General features: G+C 39.1%; 1 protein-coding gene and 1 long non-coding RNA gene across 2 annotated transcripts in view; one reads left to right on the plus strand and one right to left on the minus strand.

Annotated features, from left to right (window-relative positions):
* The window catches only part of LOC125245641 (zinc finger protein 271-like), a 243,294-nt gene that overhangs the window by 46,225 nt on the left and 184,431 nt on the right, over positions 1 to 12,638 (plus strand). The window lies entirely within an intron of this gene.
* LOC125246062 lies at positions 8,644 to 11,967 on the minus strand. The gene is made up of 3 exons (XR_007179718.1): positions 11,843 to 11,967; positions 9,031 to 9,301; positions 8,644 to 8,915 (listed from the first exon to the last, which is right to left on the minus strand). It is a non-coding gene; the product is annotated as an uncharacterized LOC125246062 (long non-coding RNA).

Consider the following 12,638-nt stretch of genomic DNA (forward strand, 5'->3'; position numbering starts at 1 on the left):
CTCAGGAGCGGGCCGTGGGAGGGGGGTACTGTCACAGACACGCCAGGCTCCACCTCACCACAGTACCCACGCACTCAATCACCAGCATACTAATCACCGCCACCTGCATCTCATTCACTCTGCAATCACCAGCACTATAAAGCCACCACACTCACACACACTCACTGTCCGGTCTCGTTTGCACTACAGCACTTGTATGCTTACCTCAAGGACTCCCTATCGACTTACTTACCTGCTCCAGCGATCTCCTTCATCTCCTTCGTCTCCTGGTCCCTTTGTGTGCTTACCTACCTGTGTGTGTGAGTGTCTCCAACGTCTCCCTCCATATCATCTCAGCTCACGGATCTGCAAGTCAAACAAGGACAGTATCACTTTCTATTCATCTCTCAAGAACCTGATATCCACTGCTTTCACTCTGTGCTCTTCATATTGTTCAATAAAACTCACCTGGATTGCTTTTACCTCTGCCTCCGTGTCTATATCATAACAAGAATCAGTCAGTGCAAGTTTCTTTCGGCTGAAATAGCTCAGATTTACATTTTAGTCTAAGACTATTCTTAAGCCTAACGGGGGGTATACCTATAAACAGAATTGAGAACTAGGAAATTTTAAGTGTTTTTTTCCCCCTATTTTTCTTTATAATTCTTTTTATTTATATGGCTAGGTCAGAGGTCACCAACTGGCAGACTCCGGTCTGAATCCGGACCGCAAAATATGTCCATGTGGACCGTGAATGCTTTTGACATAATGAAATAAATACCAAACACTAATTTCTAATAAATCAAATTAAGCATATTAACGTCAGCTCGGTAGATCCGTTTAGGTGCAGTCATGCGTGCAGAGATGAGAGCAGAGAACAGTGTGCTGTGCACAGAGAGATGAAATAGTTCACTACTGGAACTCAAACTGTTTTAGTTGAAGACCCCTGATCTAGGTATTAAATTAATAAAATTAAATTTAAATTAGGATTTAAATCCAACTTTACTAGGGCTGCCCTCGACTAAAGATTTTTCTAGTCGACCAGTAGTCGTTCATTTAAGCCATTAGTCGACTAATCGCGCATTTATATTAATAAGCCATAAATCATAATAATGAGCCTTTAATCTTATGTATACATAGCCTAATCAGTGCTCAAACACATGCATAAAGCTTGCCACAGTGCACCGGCAAACGTAACGATTATGAATGTGTCGTGAAAAAACAGCAAGGAGACTGTCTAAACATTTTAATAATTTATTGATAATGTTTTCTGTGTTTTCGGCTGCAGAGATTAAGTCAACAATGCTGACTCATCTCTCATCTCCGCAGTAGTGGACGCGCCTATATGCAAGTTTCATATGGATTACATAATCTGAGAATATTTATTTTCCATTTGAATTGGCTCGTTTAAAAGTAGACATTCCAAGCTATAGATAGGCTATATTTCTTGTGTCTGTGAGGAAAGCAGCCTATACGATGAGTTTCGGTTCATGCTTGTTACAAGCTCAAGTTCACCGAGACCGAGATCAGAAAACGCATCCTGATTGCTTTCATTGTTTTACAAAAGCACAACGTTTTGCTGTTATTGTGAGTTTACAGAAATAAAAGTAGACCCTTTACATTTTGCATTACTCTTATCTATGACCAAAAATGACGGAGTATTTTAAGTTAAGTGCAGTGATCACACCGGCGCCTCCATGTCATGCAGTAAACACGCTCTCCACACAAACACTTGGATATGCGCCAAATAATAGCGCACATTTATCTATAGGCAAACATTAAAGAGAATGGACTAAAGTTGCGACTTACATGTTTCAAGTGATAAGCCATATTTGAGGTCGATAAATGATAGGTGAATGTTTGGATTTCCTGCAGTTAATGATCTGTGCCTCTAGGACTGCGTGACCTCGCCACTTCCTGTGGAGATTTTTTTTTTCTGCGACTAACCGATTAATAAAATCTTGGTCGACCAAGCCTCTTCAAGTTGACTAACGGTTAGTCGACTATTAGGAGGCAGCCCTAAACTTTACCATACCATTGTTGTCAGAGAGATTTCTTTTAGTGTTTGGTCCATCAGATGTGTCCTTCGGGCACAGTTTCCTCCTTTTCAAAGGCTCTGTGGATATGGATAGGCAAATCATCATTTTACAATGCTTTGAGGTGTAAACCACTGGGCAATACTGCAGTTGTAAGATGAATGAATGGCAACTCCGAAACAATAGTCTATTGACGCTCTCCCCGCCATTGACAAGCTAACTCATATTGCATGAGAAAACGCGGGTTAGCCTATTACAGGTTACTGTTTTGTAGGTATATTACAGTAAGGGAAACCCTTCTGCATCTCCACTGAAAAATCGAGACAACATACACACTGAAAGGGTCCTGGAAAGTCCATAAAAACAAGTGAGTGATTTTTGGTGATTTAAGTCTCTGGAGAAAGAGCAGAAAGAAGGCAGAAAGAGCTTGGTGCAAACCTAAGAGCAGCCACAACTCTTACAGGAAGAATCTAGTCTCGCATAGCCAGACCTTCAGACTGACGGCTAAAGGTCTGGAATTCATGGCAGCTTTCATTGGTCAAGGCCCTGAGGTCTTTTGACCAACATGCCAAACAACCAATCACAGTTCGTTTCATTCAGCGTCACGTTTTTGGGCGTTGAAATGTTGCCACAATAACAGACTGGTGTGTAAACTCTCGTACGTATTTGAGAGTTCGATTCTATGCCGCAAACCTGTGTGTATTTCACAGGTGCATCTCAACAAATTAGAATGTCATGGAAAATTTCATTTATTTCAGTAATTCAACTCAAATTGTGAAACTCATGTATTAAATCAATTCAATGCACACAGACTGAAGTAGTTTAAGTCTTCGGTTCTTTTAATTGTGATGATTTTGGCTCACATTTAACAAAAAACCCACCAATTCACTCTTTAGAATACGCACAAATTAGAAAACTTCATATGACCAATAAAAAAAACATTTTTAGTGAATTGTTGGCCTTCTGGAAAGTATGTTCATTTACTGTACATGCACTCAATACTTTTGAGTACATTTACCTTTTGCTTTAATTACTGCCTCAATTCGGCGTGGCATGGAGGTGATCAGTTTGTGGCACTGCTGAGGTGGTATGGAAGCCCAGGTTTCTTTGACAGTGGCCTTTAGCTCATCTGCATTTTTTGGTCTCTTGTTTCTCACTTTCCTCTTGACAATAGCCCATAGATTCTCTCTGGGGTTCAGGTCTGGTGAGTTTGCTGGCCAGTCAAGCACACCAACACCATGGTCATTTAACCAACTTTTGGTACTTTTGGCAGTGTGGGCAGGTGCCAAATCCTGCTGGAAAATGAAATCAGCATCTTCAAAAAGCTGGTCAGCAGAAGGAAGCATGAAGTGTTCCAAAATTTATTGGAAAACGGGTGCAGTGACTTTGGTTTACAAAAAACACAATGGACCAACACCAGCAGATGACATTGCAGCCCAAATCATCACAGACTGTGGAAACTTAACACTGGCCTTCAAGCAACTTGGGCTATGGAGCTTCTCCACCCTTCCTTCCAGACTCTAGGACCTTGGTTTCCAAATGAAATACAAAACTTGCTCTCATCTGAAAAGAGGACTTTGGACCACTGGGCAACAGTCCAGTTCTTCTTCTCCTTGGCCCAGGTAAGATGCCTCTGACGTCTGTGGTTCAGCAAATTCCTTGACACGTCTGTGTGTGGTGGCTCTTGATGCTTTGACCCCAGCCTCAGTCCATTCCTTGTGAAGTTCACTCAAATTCTTGAATCCAGTTTGCTTGACAATCCTCATAAGGCTGCAGTTCTCTCGGTTGGTTGTGCATCTTTTTCTTCCACCCTTTTTCCTTGCACTCAACTTTCTGTTAACATGCTTGGATACAGCACTCAGCCAGCTTCTTTGGCAATGAATGTTTGTGGCTTACCCTCCTTGTGAAGGGTGTCAATGATTGTCTTCTGGACAAGTGTCAGATCAGCAGTCTTCTCCATGATTGTGTAGCCTAGTGAACCAAACTGAGAGACCATTTTGAAGGCTCAGGAAACCTTTGCAGGTGTTTTGAGTTGATTAGCTGATTGGCATGTCACCATATTCTAATTTGTTGAGATAGTGAATTGGTGGGTTTTTATTAAATGTGAGCCAAAATCATCACAATTAAAAGAACCAAAGACTTAAACTATTTCAGTCTGTGTGCATTGAATTTATTTAATATACGAGTTTCACAATTTGAGTTGATTTACTGAAATAAATTCCACAACATTCTAATTTATTGAGGTCTGTACTTTTGAAACTCAAGTGTTTAGTTGATACTAGTAAGTACTCTTCATCACAGTTGTAAACACTACAGCTTTCTTTTTTCGTGAGGGGGTTTGGTGCCACAGCATCTTTGTTTTCAGGCGGAACGTTAAAGAATGTAGAATTCAACCAATCCGATGATAACTTTGACACTCCTGAAGTGTTTCCACTTTTGTGTCCCATATGCATCAGACGTTTAGCCAACGGTCCATGGACGTCACATCTGAGGCTGAGACTAGGAATAACCCAACACCTCAAAGTCTGATGAAGTAGCAAAACCAAGATGAATGAAAAAAACAGGATGCAGAAGGAGGTTGCAGAAACCAGGGTTCATAGGTGACTATCAAATGTGAGCTGGTGGACGAAGAGACCACAAATGGGATTCCCTGAAGGGATAGAGTATAGACTATATTATGAATCCTGCCTGCCCTTATGTTCACTCTCCACCAGAGGTCACTCACACTACACAGACTGTTGCACTCACACTGGACTCCAGTTCCCACGATACTCCTCACTCTAATCTCATGCTCACCTGTAGCCAATCATGATCCCTACATAAGCCATGGACTTAAAGGATTAGTCCACTTTTAAATACACTTTTCCTGATAAATTTACTCACCCCCATGTCATCCAAGATGTTCATGTCTTTCTTTCGTCAGTCGAAAAGAAATTAAGGTTTTTGAGGAAAACATTCCAGGATTATTTCCATATAGTGGATTTCAATGGCTACCAACAGGTTGAAGGTCAAAATTACAGTTTCAGTGCAGCTTCAAGGGCTTTAAATGATACCAGATGAGTAATAAGGGTCTTATCTAGCGAAACGATCAGTCATTTTCGAAAAAAAATACAACCGTTTATGCTTTATAAACAAAATATCGCCTTGAACGTACTTTCTGCTTCTGCATTCTTCATAACGCTTATGCTGAATGTTCTACGCCTTCCCTATTCTACTTACGGAAGAAAAACTAAACTGGCGCCACGTTCGTTCCGTAAGTAGAAACTTTTCTCCCTCTCTTCCCTATAAGTTCTACACACTCAAAATAGTTACACAGCTTCTGTTCGTATTCCAACAGCCCCATTTCTTCATGTGTGTTTGAGTGATCTCGTTCAAGAAAATTCCTGAGTTTCATCTTTGACACCTCTCCCATGCATCTTCTGTTGAAGAGGACAATTTTGGTCAATGTTGTATTTGCTAGAGTAGAATAGTTCTGGGCAGCGTTTCCCAAAAGCACTTAGAGTTTAGGCAAACTTAGGCTTACGATGCTTTTGGGAAACGCTACCCTGTACCGTTGCCTCCTTCTTTAGTTCTGCAGTTGCCAATTCTGCCCTTTTGTCAAGATGTTTGAGAAGCTTTTGGATGTCTTCAGTGAGTGGTAGACTATCTGGTTTATTGTACTTCAAATCACTAATTGTACTCAGAGCACAGTGTGAAATGTACTCAGACCATTTGGCCTGGTAAAGTTTCTGGAATGCTTCTGATGATTTAATGAGGTCCTTGTTTCCAGCCAGCCATTAAAGCATGACAACATATAATGTCACTCACTTTTAAAAGAGAGTGTCCTATTTTCAAGGCAAGGCTTGGAATTTTGTAACTGTTGTTGTCTTTGTCAAATCCTGCTGTCTCCTTTACCGCCTCAATGACCTTCATAAAGTTGCTTGGTATTATAGCATCCTCTAGAGTTTGGATTGAGGACTTTATTTGCAAAGTCTGTAAGAAACGTCCAAGTTGGCGGGTTTCTTGATGTATATAGTCATGCTTTGATGCATCATGACCATGTTTATTATAAAGAGACTCTGCAAAGCGTAACAGGCTAAAGTCATTGCGAACAACATCTAAAATCTCGTCGTCATGCATGCGACTTAACATTTTAAGCACGCCATCTTCAGTGCTAGAGCACGCAGATTTTACCAGTGCTGCAAGGCCAATAACTCGCTTTCTGCCATGATGTTCAGAGTCCCCATGTTCGGAGGAGCACCTCTTCATGTGTCTCCACAACTCGGCCCGTAAAAACATCCCCTTGCAGTGGATACAGTACTCATAGTTTTTAACGTCACCTTTAGCCTTTCGTTTGACTTTGAGTGAACCAGATCCATTCTTTAAAACCACATGTGCATGAAGTTTCCCCTATTCCTAAGCTTCTCAAGCAATTCCTTTCTAGTTTTTGACCTGACATGGAGTCTAAGAGCCTTTGCAATCTCACTTTCCTCCTTTATGTGTGTTCTGAAGTGTTGTGCTATTTTGAAAACTGGCTTTTGGCAAACAAAGCAGAAATTTTGCCCTCCAGTTGAAACAGTAGTTTTGTCTTCTGAAGATTTATCTGTTGATTTTTTTGATCTGTTGACTGGTCTTATAGGGTCAACAAATAGTGATGGGTGAGGGTCATCGTCTGTATCTGATTCGGAGTCTGGAAGGTATTCTGGATCTTGTTCCTCATCAGAATCTCTGTCAGTTTCCTCCTGATTTAAAACGCAAGGAAAAACAAAACACAAGTATGTTTATCTTTGTAATTGTAAAAATGTACTAACAATTTCCAAGTTAAAAAACAAAACCAACAATTAAAGGGATACTCCACCCCAAAATAAAAAAAAATTGTCAATCACTCATCCCGATGTCGTTCTAAACCCGTTTCGGACCACAAATTAAGATATTTTGGATGAAAACCAGGAGGCTTGTGACTGTCCCATTGACTGTATAGTAAATTGTCTTGCATACTTTTCTGGACCTTGACAGTGTAATTTACTTGGCAGTAATAATGCAATAAACATGAACTAAATTACATAAAATGTCACACAAAATACACTATTATTTGTAGCAACATTACTGACAACAAAAATTAGTATTATTTATAAAAAATGTAATCATGTGATCTGATGTGTAATGAATTCTGGAATGTTCTTTTTACTGTTTTGCCTAAACAGCCTAAATTATCAGATAACCTTATTCATATTTTTTATTTGTCCAAACCATACATTTTTACAGTATTTTACAGTAAAATTACATATAATATGATGTTGAAAAAACATTTGCAGTCATATACAGTAAGGTAACTTAGTACCTTTAACCAGTTGACATGTTTTAACTGTTTTGACATATTCAGTATACAAAATATTGTGCTACAGTAGTTTCACTGAAAAATACTTACGTTTGATATATAATAATAATAATAATAGGGATGTCCAGATCCGATCACGCGATCGGAAATCGGGCCCGATCACGTGGTTTCAGACTCGATCGGAATCGGACGTTACCTCCCGATCAGGACTCGGATATATATGTATTGGGGTGCAACGGTTCTCTGTAAAAAATCGAACCGTACGGTTCTCCACTTACGGTTCGGTACGCACTTGCACCGTGGTCCATCTCGAATGAGGACGCATCTATTGGTTAATATGGTTTGTTTAAAATAGCAACGTGGGAAACAGACAGACAGAGTTCAGATAATGTATGTTCCAGTCGATGGATGCGCAAAACGGTACAACAACAATAATCAGAAAGCGTGGACAAAACAGTTACTCTTTGTAAACTGTTAACTGCGAGTGCCGTCTGCTCTAATGTCCAGTCATGTACGCCGTCATCGCCGTTGATAGCGCGAGCGCAGGTGAGACCTGAACAGCACACGCTGCTATCTGTGTTTAAACTAACCCATGTAAGCCTTGCTGATTTAAACCTTCAAGAACAAGACGCGAAAGAGAGCTCGCGCGCTGTGAGAAGATTTGTGTGCGCTCATCCGAAGCGCGCACACGCTTATTTCAGTCAGCGCGCAAATACTGAGTTCTCTTTCAAGTCTTGCGCTTCAGCGGACAAATTCATACAAAAATTATGTCAACATGCCCGTCTTAGCGAGTATCATAGCAAACATAGTCGGTTATGTCTTAAGTGAACGTATATTAGTCGAGAAAGAAAGGCACATGTGTAACAGTATATGTAGGCCTACTGGATCGTGCATGTCTTATAGGGAAAAAAACTATTCCTGCTGCCTGTTTTTAATGTTAAATCAAACAACAAATAACAAAGAAATCACTCACTGCTCTTGACTGAATAGTTTTTGTAACTTCAATAATGATTAATCTTTATTTATTTTATACAGTAAAGATAATATGCAGTGATATTTTATATTTGATTAGTTTATCCATTTTCTGTACGTGAAAACGATTGTTAGATACCTGAAAAACCTGAAAAGCACTGTTCCTGGATCATGGATCTGTTTTTTCGCTCTTCTTTATTCTTTTTTATGTATTATAGCAGTATCGGATCGGGACTCGGTATCGGTAGATACTCAAAATCAAATGACTCAGACTCGGACTCGAGGGCAAAAAAACGTGATCGGGACATCCCTAAATAATAATAATAATAATAATAATAATAATAATAATAATAATAATAATAGATGATCTTTTCAAATTAGTAAATGTGCTCAGACTTACATGAATATGAGAATGAAGCTTCTTTCTTAAACTTCTCTTGGAAAACATTGTGTTCCGGATCCTGATCCTCAAGTGAATCATTTCTCTGAATGACGTCTGATATATTCCTGCTGTCATCGAGTCTTAATACTCCGTCACATCTTGACTTTAGTTTACTGTCACTGCAAGAGCAGGACAAGAACGCAGAATTTCAAATAACCCTCATTCTGACCTACAGAGAAAAAAGAAAGAGAAAGAATGACAAACAACAGGAAAATACAGTCTGGCTTTTAAAAATGGTTTTCAAAAATTAATTAACAAATGAATCTTCTACAACAAGAAATTACCTGTTTTTTGTTGTTGTTTATTTGTTTGTTTTTTCTTTTTCTTTTCATATCCGAGCTCAGGTCTGCCTCATAGTTCCTCTCTCTTGTTTTCGTTCTGACAGAATGTGCTGTGCTGTGAAGAGATTCAAGGGTGATTCCCTGATGGGAGGAGAAACTTCTAGTTTCTCTAGTCAGAATAGTTTTTCTAGCCAGACTAGATGAGCAGGTGAGTGGGCAAGTGCAGAGTGTTTTGTGGTTTTGTTTAAACTGCATCCTCATTCTGACAGAGACACTAAAAGAGAGAGAAAGCAAACACAGCCTTGTCATGAATTTGCCTTTAAACTTTGTTTATAAACATACAGTATCAGAATGTAGGTCTGGTTGTGTGCTGCTTGTTTTAATTCAGTTTACCTTTTTGAATTCATTGGCACACATGCATTTGTTTTGCTTTATTATTTTGCATTATTTTAATGTTAATAGATTCAAGATTCAAGTGGCTTTATTGGCATGGTAAAAAGGTTTTACAGATAAAATAATAACAATGAGACAGAAAAGGCAAAAATGTGCACAGTGATTTGTTTTGTTATTTAAATATTATTCATTGTTGATGTTTCCTCTTATGGCTGCCAGGTTTACGTTTCTCTTCTTTTTGATGTATTTTCTATATTGTATGTATTAGCATTTTGTATTGTTTGAATTATAGAATATTGTTTTGTATGTTTTTTTTATTATTATTATTATTATATGGACAAAATTATTTCGATGTCTGTTTTTTCAGTGTGCCGTTTCTGAAATACATCGGTTTGATTCATTTGGTTTGATTTTTCATCGAGATAAGCACAGGTTTGACCAGATGTCATTCACTAGTAAGGATTGTGATGTGGAAACTCAAACTTAACATTCACTTCACATGAGCAGACGCAACACACATCTATGTAATATGTTTTCTCTGCTGCCCTCAAGAGGCTGCAATTGTTATTTTTTCCCCATATAAACCCAATGGATACCTCAGATACTATTCAAAATAACTTTTTTTAACTGTAGGACTATCTACATCAGGGGTCATCAACTATATTTGTCCAAGGGCCAGAATTTTTCACTGCAGACTCTGTAAGGGCCAGATACTCGTAATATAAAATAAAATTCGAATTGTATCCTAATACTGTATGTTATTATTTGATATACTAATTCTAATTCCAAATTTATGTTATTTTTTACATATTACCTGTACTGCAGCAAGCCACCAGGGGGCGATAGCGATATTTAGGCTTCATATTTGTGAGGCTTTCAAGCTGTCCATCACTGTCACGCAATTGTGCGCAAATCCCAGGCAAGGAAAATTTTGACATTTGTGAAAAAATGAGCACGTGAAACAATAAAAGATGTTCAATGAGAGAACGCGTTTATCGTCATTCTTGACTGAAGGCAGGCTATGGCACAAGCTACTTTTCAGAAGGCTTTTTGTTTCGTTAGATTAAAAATAAAAAACGGTTCTCATTCCCCTTGAATAAGGCCGGCGACACACTGGCTGCGTGAGCGACTCAGCTGCGTGGCGTGTCCGTTTTTATTTCGGCTCCCATATTTAACAGGTTGGAGTTTGCACACTGAGACACGCGTCTCAGGCGCGCTCGAGCATGCAGAAAACGCGTGCATGCTAGAAATAGAACCGACGCGTGTTCCAGCAACGGGAGTGTTCTCTGGCTAGAGCGCAGAACAGCGGAGTTTGTGCATGTCTGAGCTTGTGTTTTGTTGCTTTGACATTGTGGAAAATAGAATAATAGACAAAATGTATTAGCATTTTTACCCGTTATTATCAATCTAAATTAATCTCGTTTTAATTTAACTTAATTTCGTTTTTCTTTGTTTAAATTTCTGTGTCAATTTGTTAGTCAGAAAATTATTAGACTACCTTAAAAGTATTGCTTAATTTAACAGACCTGTGTGTGTGCGTTTTATATCACTAGTGCAGTGTCCGTTCTCGGAGCATAAGCCCTGCCCGCGTGAGGTGCGCCGCTTCCCGCTCGCGCTGCTCTAACTGTAGTTTACTAAAAGTTTATTAATTCTGAATGTGTCGCGTCTCGCGTGTCCATCTATATTGCACCAAATGCGACACTGCACTCCCCTGTGAAGTCGATTGGATGAACGGTTCTCGAAATAATAAAAATGCAAACGGATATACAGACACAGATTCCTGCCTTTATTAGAGGAAAAATATGTTCAGCCCCTCTCTCCGAAGCTTCGAATAGTCGATGTTCATCAAAAAATGGTATTCGGACCAGCCCTAAACTTTTTCCTCTTACAAGGCTATTCCTGAATTCAGTTTTTCTGGGGGCCGGATGGAAATCTCTGGCGGGCCGGATTTGGCCCGCGGGCCGCCAGTTGACGTTGCTATCTACATGAACAGGGATGGATATGATGATGAGATTTTTATCCAAATGCACACCAGTTAAATCTCATATTTCCACAGAGATGCTACAACAATTTTTCCATCTGCCACCATCAGAAATGTCATTACTCTTGATCCTTCTCTGACCCTGGATTTTTACATTAGTAAACTTTCCAAAGTTGCATTCACAGTATAGTCCAACTTTTTAGTCCAACTTTCAGCCCAAAAGATGCTGAATTACCAGTGCATGCTTTTATTACATTGAGCCTCGACTACTGTGATGCTCTTTTTTGCTGGATTACAGTACACTCTATTTCTCACTTACAGTACATTCAAAATTCTGCTGCAAGAATATTAACCCATATTAAACTATCTGCTCATATCACCCCTGTCTTTTTTAACCTCCACTAGGTCATCTTACATTATTTACTAAATTCTTCTGCTTACCTTTAAATCACTCGATGGCCTTGCTCCTTGCTATCTCTCTGATTTACTTTCTTCTTACATTCCTTCTTGATCACTTCGATCTTCAGGGTGTGCCCTTCTTACTGTACCTATATTTCGTCTATCTTCAATGAACAGCTGGTCGTTTTCTGTCATGACTCATAAGCTATGGGACTCACTACGACTGGCACTATAAGGACAATAACCTCACTCTGAATTCAAATCACAACTTAAAACCTACTTGTTTACCCAATACTAGTCATAATAAGTTTCCTTTCCATACACTTTCCAAATCCTGTACTCCAGTTGTAATGCTTCCTCAGAATATTTTTGTTACATGTATCTGTCTTGCGTGTTTGTTGTTTATTCTATCCATTTTATATTTTGTTTACTCTATACCACGCTATGTGTCTCTGCTTTTGTACTTAATTGTATGATGATATGCAACTGCAATCATGTCTGTTTTGGGACTGGGCAAATGTCTACTGTCCACTTAATTGATTATGTGAAGTGACTGTCTATTATGATACTGCTTTTGTAAAGTGTCCTTGAGCTTGAGGAAGGTGCTATATATATATATATTAAACATATTGTTATCAACATCTACTGGCATAGGCCTACAGAAATAGAGACTTAAGCCCTATTCGGACGGGATTAGTTTTACAAAGTAATTTTACTTCAGGACGTCTGTAATATTAATTGGCCAATTCTCACGGGACAAGACATCTCAGTAAAACTAGCAGAAGTAGGAGGGGTAACGCGATTTACGCACCACTTTCACCTCCCTGTCGTCATGTGG

This window comes from Megalobrama amblycephala, linkage group LG1 (assembly GCF_018812025.1).
Source record: "Megalobrama amblycephala isolate DHTTF-2021 linkage group LG1, ASM1881202v1, whole genome shotgun sequence".
In the NCBI taxonomy this organism is placed as follows: domain Eukaryota; kingdom Metazoa; phylum Chordata; class Actinopteri; order Cypriniformes; family Xenocyprididae; genus Megalobrama; species Megalobrama amblycephala.